The following is an 18,097-nucleotide window of genomic DNA, read 5'->3' on the forward strand; positions in this document are numbered from 1 at the left end:
GGGGTCTTTCACTCATTGATTCATGTATTTAACAAATATTTATTGGAATGCTTTCTATGTGCTGGGTACTGTCTGGAAAAGTAAAGGTGAAGAAAACTGACACATTTCTGCCCTCTTGGGGTTTACTATGCTTAGAGTGTGTCCTTGAACACTACATGTTGAAGGAAGCAGAGCCCATGATCACCACATAGGGCAGAGGTCCCGGGGCCCTGGGTCAGTGTGGTGGGGAACAATCTTTTCCTATTTGCTTCAGACCTATGTTGAGGTGTTTTTGTTTCAGCATTTTAGATTTTTCTTAATTTATGATACTTGACAAGTGTGATAAAACAAACATTTCACTTACCCAAGAGCTGAAGCTCATAAGTTCTTCCCAAGTATCATGGAAAACTTAAATAGCCACAAACATGGCTACAAAACTGTCTCAACAAGGGTATCATAGAAATTATATTGCATGTCTATAATGCAACCAAGAGGAAATTCATCAATGAAAAAGTTAATTTCAAAATTAATCCCCAAAATGTAACACATTTATAAATAACATGCAAGAGAAAAACAGTATAATAATGGAATTTAGAAAATCCTTCCAACTGACCATACAAAAATACATTTGTGGGACAGAATAAGCCTTAAATGCATTTATTAGAAAAATAGGCTGAAAATTAAGGAAATGTTTAGCTTAAATTAGAAAAACAAAAATACACAAAGAAAGTACAAAGAAATAAGTAGTAAAAATGAAAGAAATTTTAAAATATAAAAGAAAGATATGGAAAAGTTCAACAAAGCTAAAGTTTAGTTGTTCATAAGGTGAAAAGCAACAATATTTACAAATTTCTGGAAGTGTTAAACAATTTTTTAAAAGAGAGCACACAAATAAATAATATGATGAATGAAATAGAGGCCAGAACTACAAATGCTAAGATATGAATAATGTTATGTTAATAGAGTTAAAAACTTAGGTAAAATGGGAAAATTCCTAGAAAGACAGCAAAATTGCCTGAAATAGAAAACTTGAATAATCAGAAACAGAATCAACAGTTTAAAATGTCTCACATAGAAAACATATATTCATTCCATAAATATTCAAGAAATAAAAGAGCCAAACCACATTTAGAAACCTTAAAACCAGAAAATATCCAACTCATTTTTGTAAGGTTAATAAAATCTTGATAGAATATCCAAACAAGAGTAAGAAAGAAAATTAGAAGTCAATTTCTCATGAATACAGAAGCAAAGAGGCTAACACAGTGCTAGCAAGTTAAATCCAGCAATGCATTAAAAAAAAAAAAAATGCTTTGTTAAGGAAGTCAGATCCTAGGCCGATGTGGTGAAGATTTGGGCCTATTTTTTCTATTTGGTGCAGGGTCTCTGTTCTAGTGCCTAAATCTTTGAACCACTTTGAGTTGATTTTTGTGCAGGGTGAGAGATAGAGGTTTAATTTCATTTGCTACATATGGATTTACAGTTTTGCCAGCACCATTTGTTGAATAGGCTATCTTTTCTCCAGTGAATGTTTTTGGCACTCTTGTCTAGTATGAGATAACCATATTTATGTGGGTTTGTCTCTGTGTCCTCTATTCTGTACCATTGGCCTACAAGTCTATTTTGGTGCCAATAACATGCTGTTTTTGTTACTGTAGCTCTATAGTATAGTTTAAGGTCTAGTATTGTGATGCCTCCTGCTTCACTTTTCTTGCTAAGGATTGCTTTAGCTATTCCAGGTCTTTTATTTTTCCAAATAAATTTCATGATTGCTTTTTCTATTTCTATGAAGAATGTCATTGATATTTTAATAGGAATTGCATTAAACCTGTATCGAATCTATAAATGGGATGGGTTCAAATTAAAAAGCTTCTTCTCAGCAAAGGAAACAATAATATGAGGAAAGAACCTACAGATTTGGATAATATCTTTATCACATGCACTGCCAATAAAGCATTATCTCTAGGATATATAAAGAACTCAAAAACCTCAACACCAAGAAAACAAATAACCCAATCAATAAATGGGCTAAGGAACTGAACAGACACTTCACAGAAGAAGAAATATACTTGATCAACAAATATATGAAAAGGTGTTCAACGTCTCTAGCAATTAGAGAAATGCAAATCAAAACTACTCTAAGATTTCATCTCACCCCTGTCAGAATGGCAATCATCAAGAATACAGGCAACAATAAATGTTGGTGAAAAGGTACACTCATAAATTGTTGGTGGGACTGCAAATTAGTGCAACCACTATGAAAAGCAGTATGGAGATTCCTCAGAAAACTTGGAATAGAACCACCATTTGACCCAGCTATCCCACTCCTTGGTTTATACCCAAAGGACTTAAAAATCAGCATATTATAGTGACTCAGCTACATCAATGTTTATAGCAGCTCAATTCACAATAGCTAAACTATGGAACCAACCTAGGTGTCCCTCAATAGATAATGGATAAAGAAATTGTTTATATATATATATATTTTTTCCCCAATGGAATATTATTCAGCTTTAAAGAAGAGTGAAATTATGATATTTTCCAGAAAATGGTTGGAGTTGGAGAACATCATGCTAAGCAAAATAAGCCAGTCCCACAAAACCAAAGGCCAAATGTTTTCTCTAATATGTAGATGCTAATTCACAATAAGATGGGGGGCACTAGGTAAGAATAGTGTTACCTTAGGTTAGATAGAGGGAAGTGATAGGAGGGAAGGGGAGGGAATGTAGGGAAAGAAAAGATAGTAGAATAAAACAGACATTATTACTGTATGTATATATGGGCCTACATGACCAATATGATTTTGCAACTTGTACACTACGAAAAATGAAATTATATCCCATCTATGTATGATATATCAAAGTGCATAAATACATTCTACTGTCATGTAAAACTAATTAAAATAAATTTAATTTTTTTAAGAAAAATGCCTTGTAAAGCCCCCCCCCACCCTCCCCAAAAAGTGTACTTAAGCTCTGCTTGACCTCTGCTCTGGGCCACTCTCCCTTCCTGAGTGAGCCTTGAGCCTCAGCGCGCTGAATTAGGATCCTCTTCAATAAACTCCCTCCTGCTCATTGCATGAAAAAAAAAAAAAAAAAGAAAAGAAAAATGCCTTGTGTTAGGAATGCAGGAATGATTCAGCATTAGAATTTAATTTACTCATATGAAAATTGGTAGATTTTCTTTGTTTTTCTCAAAAAACCAAATTCAGAACAAGTACTGAAATTTATGAGAGGACAGTTGTGACTCAATAAAGAGAGAACTTGAAAAAAAGATCAGTCTAAAAATAGAATACCTGGAAAGGAATTGATATCTGCTAGGAGCCACAAGCAAATATACGATGTATGGCACCTTTGGTTGTAAAGTGACGCCAGCTAGCCACTGAGATGATTATGTTAAGATTTACATTCATATGGAAATTGGACTCCCGCTGTTCACCTTGGCCTGCTACCGGATTCATGTTACGGGACTCATGGAGAGTTCCCATTGGTTGGGGAAGGATAGTAGGAGGGAATTCCCGGGGAGGTCCGTAACATGAATCCGGTAGCAGGCCAAGGTGAACAGCGGGAGTCCAATTTCCATATGAATGTAAATCTTAACATAATCATCTCAGTGGCTAGCTGGCGTCACTTTACAACCAAAGGTGCCATACATCGTATATTTGCTTGTGGCTCCTAGCAGATATCCTTGTACCATGAATGCTTCCTGTTCAAACACTGAAATTTGACCCATGAGAATGCTATAAAAATGTTCTTGCATCAAATGTAAAATAGATTTTACCTGGAAGTTGATTTGCCCACTCAGTTATCATTCACTTGAAATTCAAGAAATGAAAACTGCTGTATTTACATCTCTCAACTCAATTGGTTTCAAAGGATATGTGAAACCCATTGCAGATTGGTGGCCTCTAATGATGTTTGAAAAAGACTCTTTCCTCTTTGGTCCCGATTTCATCTGTGGTGAGAAGTCCTGCTTTCTTATGTTTCCTTCCTTCAGTAGAAGAGATTGCTGAGACTCCCAATATAGGAGGTGGGAGCATCCTTCTCACTGAAACCCAGTTGATCACCCTAACCAACTGACACCAGGAAGGAGCTGGTGTATTATTAAACTATCTCCTGGCCCTACAGCTAAGAACATAGTTCTTCCCTGGGGGCACTGCCAAAGAATCTTAAGAACAGCAGAGAGAGTGTTGCTCACCAGGTGTGTGGCCTTGGAGACCTCTGGGCCCCAATGTCATAATTATAACCAACTGACTGGCCCTCCAAGATCTACCTTGCAGTCCTCAGCTCTCACTATTCCTCATACACTGCCTAACACACTTCTCTGTGCAGTGTCTTCAGAATATATGTTCTCTCTTGACTCATGTATCTCTGCAGCCTGGGATTCCTCTCACTTCTCTTATTTTGACTCCAAATGGACCAGACTTCATGTTTCACTTGAAGCCACCATGTTTGCCATATCTCAAATCTTCCTTCCCTGGATTCCTCATATAATGCTTATATAAAGAGAGAATATGTGTATCGTTGATGCAAGTAAATATTTTTTCTTTGATTTGAAAAAAAAAGAATTTAATTTGCTAAACCAGGTTTAATGGCACATACCAGTAATGCCAGCTACTAGGGAGGCTAAGGCAGGAGCATCACAAGATCGAGGACAGCTTGGGCAAATCAGCAAGACCATCTCTCAAAATAAAAATAAAATTTAGGACTGGGAATGTAGCTCAGTATTTGAGTACCCCTGGGTTCAATCCTCAGTACATCATCATCATTATCATCATAATAATAATAATATAATTCTACCACATTAACAAATTAATGGAAAAGCCTTGATTGTCTCAACAGAGTAAATGCACAAAATAAAATTCAATATTCATTAGTGATTTTTAAACTCTTTAATTTTAAGCAAAGTTTTTATCTGATAAAGGGTAAAATCATACTTAATGATAAAATGCTAAAGGCCTATAGATAGGAGGAAAGTAAATCAATAGGACAATTCATATACATTAGTCTCTCCCTACTCATATATTTAATGAATCACCCAGAACATTACTCATCTGTGACATACCTTCATTACCATCTTGACCACAGATTGTTACTATAATGCAAGGTGATCCTGGTCAAATGATCCATCAGGAAGCCAAAAGAGACCACACAATGGCCAATGTGTCAGGTATGAATAATAAACACAAAGTTCCCGTGGGCAAAAGTGAGGTTTCACTCCCATTCTTTCATGTATGAACCAGATGTTGGAAAAATGAAAAGCTATTCATGAGCAGAGAAGATCTGACTTTTCTGAGAGTTCAAAAGAACGCATTTGGCTGGAAAGGGAGTAATTTGTGCTTGTGGATTTCAGGGAATCAGAGGAAGAAATCAGAAAGGCAACTAAGATATTTTATTTGGTATTAGCAAAATGACCTATGAGCAATGGGTGTCTTGAGTCAAATTCCTCTCCAAACAAATTCTGAGAAAGGATGTAGATGCAATCAGTTTATTTGGGAGGTAACCCCAGGAAACACCAGTAGAGGAATAGAGAAGCAAGAAAGGGAAAGGAAGAAGGTCAATGTGGGCTACCAACTTGGCAACTGCAGCTCCATTCTACTATAGACATTCCAGAGAATTGCCCTGCTTGAGGACAGTCTGCCACACCACTCTCCTACCATGATGTTCAGCCTTGCCTCAAGCCCAAGGAATGCAGCCAGTCTTTTGGACTAAGACCTCTGAAACCGTGAGCTTTCAAATAAACTTTTCCTCCCCTCTACAATTGTTGTGGTTGGGTACTTTTAGTTGCAACAGCAAGAAAGCTGATTAAAACACCATGTCAGGGCTGGGGATGTGGTTCAAGCGGTAGCACACTCGCCTGGCATGTGTGCAGCCTGGGTTCGATCCTCAGCACCACATACAAATAAAGATGTTGTGTCCACCAAAAACTAATAAATAAGTAAATATTAAAATTCTCTCTCTCTTAAAAAACAAACAAAAAAAAACACCATGTCAGCAAAATTGACAAAATCTAGAAGCTCTAAGAGTGAAATATGGTGAACATGGAAGAAGTGATAAAAGATATTATGAAAGAGGCATACAGTAAAAGGGCCCTCATAATTTTATAAACAAGGATCTGAAAATGCTAGAAAAAGTATAAATTAAATGAAATATTGTCTTGCACTTATTGGATTGGCAATAACACAAAGGCTTATAAGAATTATATTGGTGAAGACTTGAGGAAATGCATTCTTTTTATGGATTCTTTTTAGTTATACATGACAGTATAATCCATTTTGATATAATTATACATGCATAGAATATACCTAATTCTAATTAGGACCCAATTCTTATGGCTGTACATAATGGTGGGATTCATTATGGTGTATTCACATATGTACATAGGAAAATTATTTCAGATTCATTCCAACTGTCTTTCCTTTTCCTATCCTATCCTCACTTCCCTTCATTCCCCTTTGACTAATTTACTAAATTTCTATCCTTTCCCTCCCACTATGAGGATTAGCTTCCACCTCTCAGCAAAAACATTCAACCTTAGGCTTTTGGGAACTGGCTTATTTCACTTAGCATGATAGTCTCCAGGTCCATCCATTTACCAGCAGAAGTCATGAAGTAATTTTATGGCTGAGTAATATTCCATTGTGTATATTTTCTTTATTGTAGATTTTCTTTATCCATGTGTATATTTTCTTTTTTTTTAAAAGAGATAGTGAGAGAGGAGAGAGAGAGAGAGAATTTTAATATTTATTTTTTAGCTATTGGCGGACACAACATCTTTGTTTTTGTATGTGGTGCTGGGGATCGAATCCGGGCCACACGCATGCCAGGCGAGCACGCTACCACTTGAGCCACATCCCCAGCCCATGTATATTTTCTTTATTGCACATTTCTTTATTCATCTGCTGAAGGGCACCTCGTTTGGTTCCATAGCTTAGCTATTGTGAGTTGAGCTGCTATATATATTGATGTAGCTGCATCACTTTAGTATACTGATTTTAACACTGTTGGATGTGTACCAAGGGAAATAACCCAATCAAATGATGGTTCCATTCCTAGTTTTTTGAGGAATCACCATATTGCTTTCCAGAGTAGCTGCACTAATTTGCAGTTCCCACAAGCAATGTATGAGTGTATCCTTTTCCCCACATCCTCTCCAACATCTATTATTGCCTGTATTCTTAATTGTTGCCATTTTGACTGGAGTAAGATAAAATCTCGGTGTAGTTTTAATTTGCAGGGAAATTAACTCTTACACATTTATTCGTAGGGGTATAAATCAGTACAATTAATTGAAAGGGCAATTTAGCCATACATATGCAGTATTTATTTTAAAAAAGCACAACCTTTACCATAGTCAATTCATTTCTAAGAAATTTTCCCAAAGATATGTCCACAAGTATGCTAAAAAAAAAAAAATAGTCCTTGGCATCTTGTAGCATTGTTTATAATAGCAAACAACTGGGGAGAAAAAAACATTTAAGGTCCATCAGTAAGGATGGACCTTACTAACAGTTTTAGTGAGCTCAGTGGTCTGACCTGGGAAAAGGAGGGCAGGGTCCAATGAGGTGCTCATGGGTGGCCTTCAGCAGTGGTTGAACAGGACTACCACATGACTTGGCTGCCAGTACTGGTTTATGCTTATTGTCTCTGCATCCCATACAGTTAGCACCCACTCCCTTTCAAAAGTATTCTGTCTTGACTGTAAATTTGTGACCATTCCCTATTGCAAAAATCCGTACTCCTTGGCTCTCCCAGGGCCCCCTGACAAGGAGAGGTCTTTCAGGGCTGGGCCTAGCACACCCACACCTCACTGGCCAGGCTCAGTCATGTGGCCAACCCAACCGCAAAAGAATCTGGGAAATAGTCCCTAGCTTAGTAGAAAGAGAAAGTGACCGAATTGGGGTTCATCCCACCACAGGACGTGGCCCCTAAGTAAACTAAGGGCCAGCATTCCTAGACCAACTGGAGTCAGAAGCTGGCAACTTTGGTGGCTTCTAGAAATATATCAGAAAGCCAGGCGTGGTGGCACACACCTGTAATCCCAACGCTCCGGAGGCTGAGGCAGAAAGATTGTAAATTCAAAGGCAGCCTCAGTAACTTAGCGAGGTCCCAAGCAACCCAGGGAGATTCTGTCGGTAAATAAAATATTTTTAAATGGTCTGGGGATAATGGCTCAGTGGTTAAGTGACTCTGGATTCCATCTCTGGTACCAAAAACAGAATCAAAACAAAACGAAAGAAAGAAAAGAAAAACATCAGAAAATGGGGTCAAGAATGAGGAGACGATCACACTGCCTACTCAGTTGTGAATGCATTTTCTACCACGCATTCCCTTTAAAAAGCAAATTTAAAGGTGGAGGGATTCAGGAGACATTCCACAAGCCGGTCAAGGTAGTGAGGTTGCAGTAACTCCTCCACCAAGCAGGAAGAGGCAGGGAAAATTAAGTCTGGGGAACCGAAGTATCTCAACGGCTTCAGGAGCAGCACCAAGCCAATGCGGATGCTGACAGCAAAGGGAACGCGTACCTTGACAGAACCTCGGCATCTCGGCAAAGAACATAAGCCACGACGCCCCGCCCCACGCTACACCGCGCCTGCGCCTGCTCAACTGCACCGCGACGCCCCGCCCAGCCGGTGACGTAGCATGCACGTGGGCGGGGCCCAGGTTTGCAAGATCCACGGGGTCGCACTCCGCGGTTAGAGGCCGAGGTGACGCAGCCTGGGGCCAGAGAGCTAGGAAGCACCCAGCCGACTGCCTGGGAAGGACACCAGCCTCCGTGGTTGGGGTAGAGGGTGCTGTGCAGGGTAAGCTACGGGCTTCGGGGGCTGCAGGTGGGCCTTCCCAAAGCGGTGGCACCTTGGAGGCGGGGGCCAGAGTGGAGGAGGGTCCGGGTTTCCCAGGGCTCACGCACCTGGCAAACTCTTGGTTCAGAACGACAGCGCCTGGAGGGCTGCCTGAGGGTCACTCGCAGCCCCAGGCTCCTCTCTCTCTCCCGTTCTGTCCCGGTTCTGTTTGTCCTCTCTGAACGTCTGGACTCCGCTGACCCGTGGGCCTTGTTCAGTGTTGTGGACAACAGGATACGTAATATAGCAGGGGTCTCTATCCCCAAGAGGCTATACATTCCTGCCTCATTCATTCATTCAGCCAGCAGTTAGTGACCTGCCACCAAGCTCAGTGCCAGGGATAGGACAAACAGGCCCTTCTCCTTCTGGATCTCATAGTCCATTTGGGATGCCGAGGAAACAGGTAAGATTCTGTCGTTTTATCAGTACTGAAGGTAGGAGGACTATTAACTTTGATGGAATGGTGACCAGGAAGAGCTGGTAGGTGGTCAGGGTGGTTCTGCCTAAGTTGACCTGTGGCCATGGGTGCTTCAGGTTGAGAGAGGGAATGACCCTGGGTTGGACAGAGCTGTATACCTTCTGGTATATTCAGTGGAAGCATGAAACAGCCAGGAGAGAGTGAAAAGGGAAGGACAGATGAGAGGGGACAGAGAAAAGTGTGCAGCTGGAAGCCATTGAATGGTTTTAAGAGATGGGAGAAAACCTACATTGCTGGGAAGGTCTTGGTAGACACAATCCCTCACCCTGGATGTGCCTCCAAAGCAGTTAGTCACAGGGAAATTCTTGGACAGTTTTAGGAATCTTTACAGGTGCCTGTATTCTGGGATTATGTATACTGAGGCACACATCCTACAATCACACAGGATACAGAGGAAATCCCAAACCCTAGCCATCAGTGTGGGAATTTCAAACCTCTGGGAAAGAGTCTCCCTGGGGAGAAGTGGATGGTGAATTTTGATTACAAAGGAAAAAGGCTTTCCCTCAGACCCAGTGTGCAGAGCCATGGAGGGGGAAGAATAGTGTTTTTCTGGAAGAGGCTTCCCTGTTGATGTTGCCATTGTATTAAAAATGTAATCATTCATGTGCTGGGGTAGAATAGTAGAATGCTTGCCTAGCATGTGCAAAGGACCTGGGTTCAATCCCCAGCACTGAAAGAAAAAAAAATGGCAGTCACTTGCAAAATCTGACAAGCATAATGCAGCAAATCCAAAAACAGTTTTTTTATTCCTCTAGTTCTACCCTGGAAAGCATCAATTGGCTAGTATGGTGAGTGTGTGTGTGTGTGTGTATTTCTTCTTTCTAGAGCCTAATATTCAGAACCTGAGGTGGGCAGCTATTTGTGTAAGGAAGTCTGAAAGTACCTCCTCTCCCACTGTGTCCTGTGAAAAGGAAATAGCAGGTGATGTTGACAGAACTTATTTATGTATGGCTTGTTGCTGAGAAAAGATTTTTTATGACTACCAGGAGAAGGAGTGGTTAGCTAGTGTGCTTTATTATGTCTCGTTTTTAGCCTGTGCTTCAGTCATTTTCAATTGTATCCTTTTCCAGTACTTTGACAAAAACTGGCCAACAGATTAGGCAACCACCAATCCAATCATATGGAGCATGCATTTCCAGCTGCCAACCTGCTATCCCCAGCTAGTCAGGACAAGCTATAGACTTCTGTCTGTAACACTTGTTATGGTTTAGATATGCGGTATCCCCCAAAAGCTCCTTGTTGATGCAGGAATGTTCAGAGATGATTGGATTGTGAGAGCTATAATTTAATCAGTCCATCCTTGTGTGAATAGGTGATAACTGTTGGCCAGTGGGGTATGGCTGGAGGAGGTGGGTCACTGGGAGTATGCCCTAGATGGACTCATCTTCCCTGCAGCTCCTTCTTCTTCTTATGGACCCCTGAACACAGGAGATGGCAAATAAGGGATTTTTTTTAATGGGTAGATAATAGCCACCTTTGCCTCAAATTTGGTAGACCACCTATTAATCTGATAGTGTAGAACATGGTTCTTAGACTGACTCAGGGCATGATAAAAACTTACTTCTATAGAGGCTGAGATAAAATGCTTTCATAGTTACAAGGTGTTAGTATTACTTTTGTATCCTCACTATTCATCTCTGGCAATTACTGACTGCTTCAGAACTTTGTAAATATTAAGTCAATATTTAATGGTTACATAGAAACCTGAAACTGGGTTACAATAACCTAACAAAGGGAGGCCTATGAGAGAAGCAGTAGTAGGGTAACAGCTGGCTGCCTCAGCATGGGCATTCCCTACACCACATCTCTCTGATAATATCAGCTAACATCCCCTAATGCAGGTAATTTCCCAACCTACCATAGGGTCAGTCCCTTTTCTGACTGATGTCCTATCATGTCTAACTTGGTGTATAGGGAAACCTGGTCACTACCTCCTGCCACGTGGACCCTCCCCAAAGATCTGTTCCTATCTGTGACCACACTCAGGTGCTAGGGCACTATTAAAGCCTACATCTTTCTCTTACTGCCTCTTCTGTCTCTCAGCCATCACTCAAGCCTTCTTCAGCAGCAGTTGGCTGAGCAGCCACTGAACCCTAAGGAGAGAACTCAAGTGGCTAGGGCTGAGAGTAGCAGTAAATGTTGCAAGGGTGTGGAAAAAGAACCAAAGGAACAGGATGCTAATAAAATAAAATAAAATAAATAATAAAAAAGAAGAACATTTAAATTAGGATGAATCTCAGTAAGGCATGGCCTGTCTCCTTTGTTGAAAGTGGGAGGTAACTAAAACTGTAAAATGATGAATTTGATGGGCTGGGGTTGTAGCTCAGTGGTAGAGCACTTACCTAGCACACATGAGGCACTGGGTTCGATCCTTAGGACCACATAAAAAAATAAAAAAATAAAATAAAAGTATTGTATCCATCTACAGCTAATTTTTAAAAAAAAATTTTTTTAAATGATGAATTTGATGGAGTGCAGCAGTAGGCAGACCCCATCCTCTGCATTCCTCCACCACCATTGCCTTTCCTCCTCCAACCTCAGATCTCATGTATGTTACCAGCCTGGGTTAAGCCATTGGAGGATTTTTTTTTTAATTGTAATAAAATTTACCATCTTAGCCATTTTTAAGTGTGGCTTGAAGTATGTACACATTGATGTGTAAACATCACCACATCTTTAAAACTTCTTCATCTGACCCAATGTATATGGTTGTACAAACAACCTTGCATCCCTGGGATGAACCCTACTTGATCGTGGTGCACTATCTTTTTGGTATGTTTTTGTATTTGATTTGCCAGAATTTTATCGAGAATTTTTGCATCCATATTCATTAGAGATATTGGTCTGGAGTTTTCTTGCTTTGATGTGTCTTTGCCTGGTTTTGGAATCAGGGTAACATTGGCCTTATAGAATGAGTTTGGAAGTGCTCCCTCTTTTTCTATTTCCTGAAATAAATTTAAGAGTATTGGTATTAGTTCTTCTTTAAAGGTCTTGTAGAACTCGGCTGTGTATCCATCTGGTCCTGGGCTTTTCTTGGTTGGTAGGCTTCTGATGGCATCTTCTATTTCATCACTTGAAACTGATCTGTTTAAGTTTTGTTTCATCCTGATTTAATTTGAATAAATCAGATGACTCTAGAAATTTGTCAATGCCTTTGATATTTTCTATTTTATTGGAGTATAAGTTTTCAAAATTATTTCTAATTATCTTCTGTATTTCTGTAGTGTCTGTGGTGATATTTCATTTTTCATTACGTATGTTAGTAATATGAGTTTTTTCTCTGCTTAATTAGCATGGCTAAGGGTTTGTCAGTTTTATTTATTTTTTCAAAGAACCAACTTTTTGTTTTGTCAATTTTTTCAATTGTTTCTTTTGTTTCAGTTTCATTGATTTCAGCTCTGATTTTAGTTATTTCCTGTCTTATACTGCTTTTGGTATTGATTTGTTCTCCTTTTTCTAGGATTGTGAGATGTAATGTTAAGTCATTTATTTGTTGGCTTTGTCTTCTTTTAAAGAATGAACTCCATGCAATGAACTTTCCTCTTAGTACTGCCTTCATAGTGTCCCAGAGATTTCAATACATTGTATCTGTGTTCTCATTCACCTCTCAGAATTTTTTAATCTCCTCCTTGATGTATTTTGCAACCCATTGTTCATTCAGTAGCATGTTACTTAGTCTCCAGGTGTTGGAGTGGCTTTTAGTATTTATTTTATCATTGATTTCTAATTTCATTCTATTATGACCTGAAAGAATTAAGGATAGTATCTCTACTTTTTTATATTTGCTAAGAGTTGCTTTGTGGGGCTGGGGTTGTAGCTCAGTGGTAGAACTCTTGCCTCCCATGATGAGGCACTGGGTTCGATCCTCAGCACCACATAAAAATAAATAAATAAAACAAAGGTATTGGGTCAAACTAAACTAAAAAGAAATAAATATAAGAAAAGAGTTGCTTTTTGGCATAATATATGGTCTGTCTTAGAGAAGGATCTATGCTGAGAAGAAAGTATATTCATTCATTGAATGATGACATATTCTATATATGTCAGTTAAGTCTAAGTTATTGATGTATTATTGAGTTCTAAAGTTCCTTTTTTTTTTTTTTTTTTTTTTTTTTTTTTTTTTTTTTTTTTTTTTTTTTTTTTTTATAATATTTTATTGTTGGTTGTTCAAAACATTACATAGAACTTAATATACCATATTTCACAGATTGATTTAAGTGGGTTATGAACTCCCATTTTTACCCCGTATACAGATTGCTGTGTCACATCAGTTACATTTCCATTGATAAAGTTCCTTTGTTTAGCTTTTGTTTGGACGATCTATCCAGTGGTGAAAGAGTTGTGTTAAATTCACCTAGAATTATAGTGTTGTGGTCAGTTTGACTCTTGAATTTGAGAAGAGTTTGATGAACGTAGATGCTTCATTGTTTGGGGCATATACATTTATTATTATTATGTCTTGTTAATATATTCTTCTTTATCCCTTTTGATTAACTTTGACTTGAAGTCTACTTTATTTGATATGAAAATGGAAACCCCTGCTTGCTTCCGCAGTCCATGTGAGTGGTATGATTTTTCCCAACCTTTCACCTTCAGTCTGTGGAGGTCTTTTCCTATGAGATGAGTCTCTTGGAGGCAGCATATTGTTGGGTCTTTTTTTAAAAATCCAATCTGCAAGTCTATGTTTTTTGATTGGTGAGTTTAGGTCGTTAACATTTAGGGTTATTATTGAGACATGATTTGTATTCCCAGCCATTTTTGTTTATGTTTGGTATTTAACTTGGTTTCTCCTTTGATTAGTTTTTCCTTTAGTGTAATACCTCCCTTTGCTGATTTTCATTATTGTTTTTCTTTTTTTTTTTAAGAGAGAGTGAGAGAGAAGAGAGAGAGAGAGAGAGAGAGAGAGAATTTTTTTTAATATTTATTTTTTAGTTCTCGGCGGACACAACATCTTTGTTGGTATGTGGTGCTGAGGATCGAACCCGGGCCGCACGCATGCCAGGCGAGCGCGCTACCACTTGAGCCACATCCCCAGCCCCCATTATTGTTTTTCAATTCCTCTTCATGGAATATTTTGCTGAGGATGTTGTGTAGTGCAGGCTTTCGAGTTATAAATTCTTTTAACTTTTGTTTATCATGGAAGATTTTTATTTCATCATCAAATCTAAAGCTTAGTTTTGCTGAATATAAGATTCTTGGTTAGCATCCATTTCTTTCAGAGCTTGATATGTGTTGTTCCAGGATCTTCTAGCTTTCAGGGTCTGGGTTGAAAAATCTGCACATATTCTAATTGGTTTTCCCCTATATGTAATCTGAATCCTTTCTCTCGTGGCTTTTAATATTCTCTCCTTATTCTATATGTTAGGCATTTTCATTATAATGTGCCTTGTGTGGATCTGTTGTAATTTTGTACATCTGGCATCCTGTAAGCCTCTTGAATTTGCTTTTCCAATTCATTCTTCATGTTTGGAAAATTTTCTGATATTATTTCATTGAATAGATTGCTCATCCCTTTGGTTTGGAACTCTATGCCTTCCTCTATCCCATTAACTTAAATTTTGTCTTTTTATGCTATCTCATTTTTATTGAATGTTCTGCTCATGCTTTCCTTACCATTTTCACTGTGTGGTCAACATTTCTTTAAAGATTATATATTTTGTCTTCATTGTCTGACTTCCTGTCTTCCAAGTGATGCTGTTGGTGATGCTTTCAACTAAACTTTTAATTTGGTTTATTGTTTCTTCCATTTCAAGGATTTCTGTTGTTTTTTTTTAAGAACCTCTATCTCCCTACTAAACTAATCTTTTGCTTCCTGTATTTGTTTATGTAGCTCTTTGTCCAAATGATCTTTTGCTGCCTGTATTTACTCTCTTATATCTTTTAATTCACAGAACATTTTAACTATGTACATCCTGAACTCCTTCTCTGTCATGCTGTGCTGGCCGTGGATTCTAATAATGTGGTACCTTGATTTGTTTGGGGCACTTTCTTTCCTTGTCTTTTCATATTGCTTGTGTGTCTTCTAGCATTGTGGATCCGAGGCGTTACTGTTTTTACCCTATAGACTTATAGTGCCCCTGTAGGGTTCAAATACCTCTCCTTTGAGGAGAAGGACAATATTAACAGATCCCAGTATAAACAATATACACCCTAAAAACAAATGTTTGCTATTAAGACTTTTACAGTTTGATCACAATGTACCGAAATGGTGAATTCAATTATTATCTATAATATACTCAGTAGGTTTGGAAAAGGGTTTACAGTTTCTGATGATGGACAAAGAACTGGGGGTGAGGAGTAGGATGATATGCTGAGGAGGAGGAAGGTGAGGATATAGAGTTATTATATCTTAGGAAATGTGAAAGAGAAATCTAAAGAGGAAGATTAGTAGCAGGAGAAGAGAAAAGAAGTAATTTTGGGTAGACAAGTAAGTGGGAAGAGAGTAGAGTACATAAAACACACACACAAAATAAGAAAAATAAAAAAAGGTTAAAATAGTAGAAATTGGTGGGGGAAAACAAGCAAACAAAAGAAGAATATACAACATAACGGTAATATACTATTCAGACATCCCAGTCCTCGAAATCCTTGGTTTCACACAGGTTGGGTGTTTAACATGTGAGGGTGGGAGAATAGAGAGGGAGAAGGAAAACAAAATCTTGAAGGAAGAGACAGGGATTGTTTCGGTTGGAGATCAGTATCTTTCCTGCTTCCATTCTCATCCAATAGGTGGGGTCATTTGTTGTTAGTTGGTATCTCTGCCCTCAGGATGGTGAAGGTAACCAGAGTGTCACTGTGCCAGGCTAGCAGCTGCTGAGGAGAGGGGAGAGTTAGAAACTGAGTAGCTGGCCAGCCGGAGTTCCAAAGTAGGAGTTGCCCCCACCGAAAATGGTGATGAATGTGACCCAAGATGGAGGCACCTGCTTTCAATGGTGGGGTGTTGGGTCAGGTGGAGGGAGCCAGGCGATGGTATAGGACTTTGATTTCAGAGACGATGTCTGTGGCTTGCAGTGTGTGGCTGCTGGCTGACTTCAGAGCCTGTATGGAGTTCTTGGGTGCAGGCAGGCTATTGCGCTTAGGGGACTATCTCCACTGCTGGGGGAGTCTCAAGATGGCAGCGGCTGGGGGAACCCCACATTGTTAGATGGGGGTCCACGTGGGAGTGGCAGCCGGAGTCCCTGCATGTAGGAAGCAGCCCGGTGTCCTGTGTGGGAGTGGCATCCGTGATTTCTGCTCATGTGGATGGCCAAATGTTTTGCACTGGTGCTAATGCTACTGGTCCTGCTCTAGTACCTGGTAGTCCTGCATGGGTGAATAGTTGGGAGACCTACTCTGACGCTGAAGCCTGGAGCCCTGGATGCACAGTGACCGTGATTCCTACGAAGGAGCAGGAATATCACTTGCAGAAAAGCAGTATTCTCACTACTTGAGTCCCAGGTCATGGAACAACACCGAATGCTGCTTGCCTCTGGCCAGCCATATTGGATCCCACCTGTTTTTCTTTTCTAATAGATCTGGTTAAGACGACTTTCAAGACTATGTTCAATAGAAGTGGTAGAAGCAGGCATCCTTTCTTATTTCTGTTCTTACCATAAATGTCAAGTCTTTCACCATTGATCCTGTTGTGATTTTCTCGTATATGACATTTATTATGCTGAGATAGTTTATTTCTAATATATTGATTGTTTTTATTCTGAAAATGTGTTAGATTTTATTATGTGCTTTTTCTACATCAACAGAGACAATCCTGTTGGTTTTTTCCTTCGTTGTGTTTTTTTTTCCTCTTTCTTATGTTAAGGAAGCATATATTACATTGATTGGTTTTCATATGTTACTTTCTAAGAATAAATCCCATTTGGTCATGGTACATAAATCTTCTACTATGCTGTTGAGTCAAGTTTTCTAGCATTTGTTAAGGATTTTTTCATCAATATACAAAAGAGATATTGGTCTGTATCTATAGTGTCTTATCTGGCTTAAATATCAGTATAATACTGGCCTTATGGAACAAGTAAAGAGGTATTTTTTTGGAAATTTTGAGAAGAATTTATGTTAATTCTTTTAAAAATATTTAGTACAGTCAGCAGTGAAGCTATCTAGTCCAATACTTTTCATTGTTGGGAGATTTTTGATTCAATGTCCTTACTGCTTCTAGCTCTGTTCAGATACTCTGTGTCTTCATAATTCATCTTGGTGAGTTGTATGTTCCTAGGAATTTGTCCATTTCATCTAGTTATCCAATTTGAGGACATATCATTGTTCATAATACTCTCTTGTAATCATTTTTATTCTGTAAAATTAATAGTAATGTCCTCTTTTATTTCTGATTTTAGTCAGGTCTTCTGTCTGTATTCCCTAGTCAATCTAGCTGGTAGGTTTGGGGAAGGAGGCTTGTTTCTCAGCACCTGCCTGGAGAGCCTTTCTGCAACCCAGAAGGGTGATTTGTCCTGCCTCCTGCCCCATTTTAGGCTTCTTCCCTCAGCCAGGGACATAAAAGCAGTACTTGTCAGCCCTGAGCTCTAGGGTCCTGAGGGCATATGGGTGTGACCACAAGTTGAAACCCAGGAAGGAGGGACCATGGAAGGCCTGCTACATGCTCTGTCCTTAAGAACCTTTTCATTCCATTTCTTCCCCACCTAGCAGCCTCAGGGTTGGCATGCAGCTCACATAGGACTGGCCCCTCTCTAGTGTCTCCCTCCCCAGGCAATGTGGCCACACAGTCCTCACTGTTCCTAGTTCCCAGGGGATGTTTCCTTCTCTTTCCCCTCTGCAAATTCTGCATTCAGTAGCCTGTCCTG

General features: G+C 39.3%; 1 protein-coding gene across 10 annotated transcripts in view; it reads left to right on the forward strand.

The window, feature by feature from the left end:
* The first annotated feature begins 8,635 nt into the window (after positions 1-8,635).
* ENTPD6 (ectonucleoside triphosphate diphosphohydrolase 6) overlaps positions 8,636-18,097 on the forward strand; it is a 29,467-nt gene continuing 20,005 nt past the window's right edge. For 8 of the 10 annotated variants that reach the window (XR_014021442.1, XR_014021443.1, XM_081289875.1 and 5 more), the window contains exon 1: positions 8,636-8,782. The gene's annotated coding sequence lies outside the window, so the exon portion shown is untranslated. Of the gene's footprint in view, positions 8,783-9,122; positions 9,225-10,124; positions 10,221-18,097 lie in introns of all 10 variants that reach the window. The other 2 variants (XM_081289876.1, XM_081289877.1) reach the window with 2 other exon arrangements.

This window comes from Spermophilus citellus (assembly GCF_964194105.1).
Source record: "Spermophilus citellus genome assembly, chromosome: 4".
NCBI lineage: Eukaryota > Metazoa > Chordata > Mammalia > Rodentia > Sciuridae > Spermophilus > Spermophilus citellus.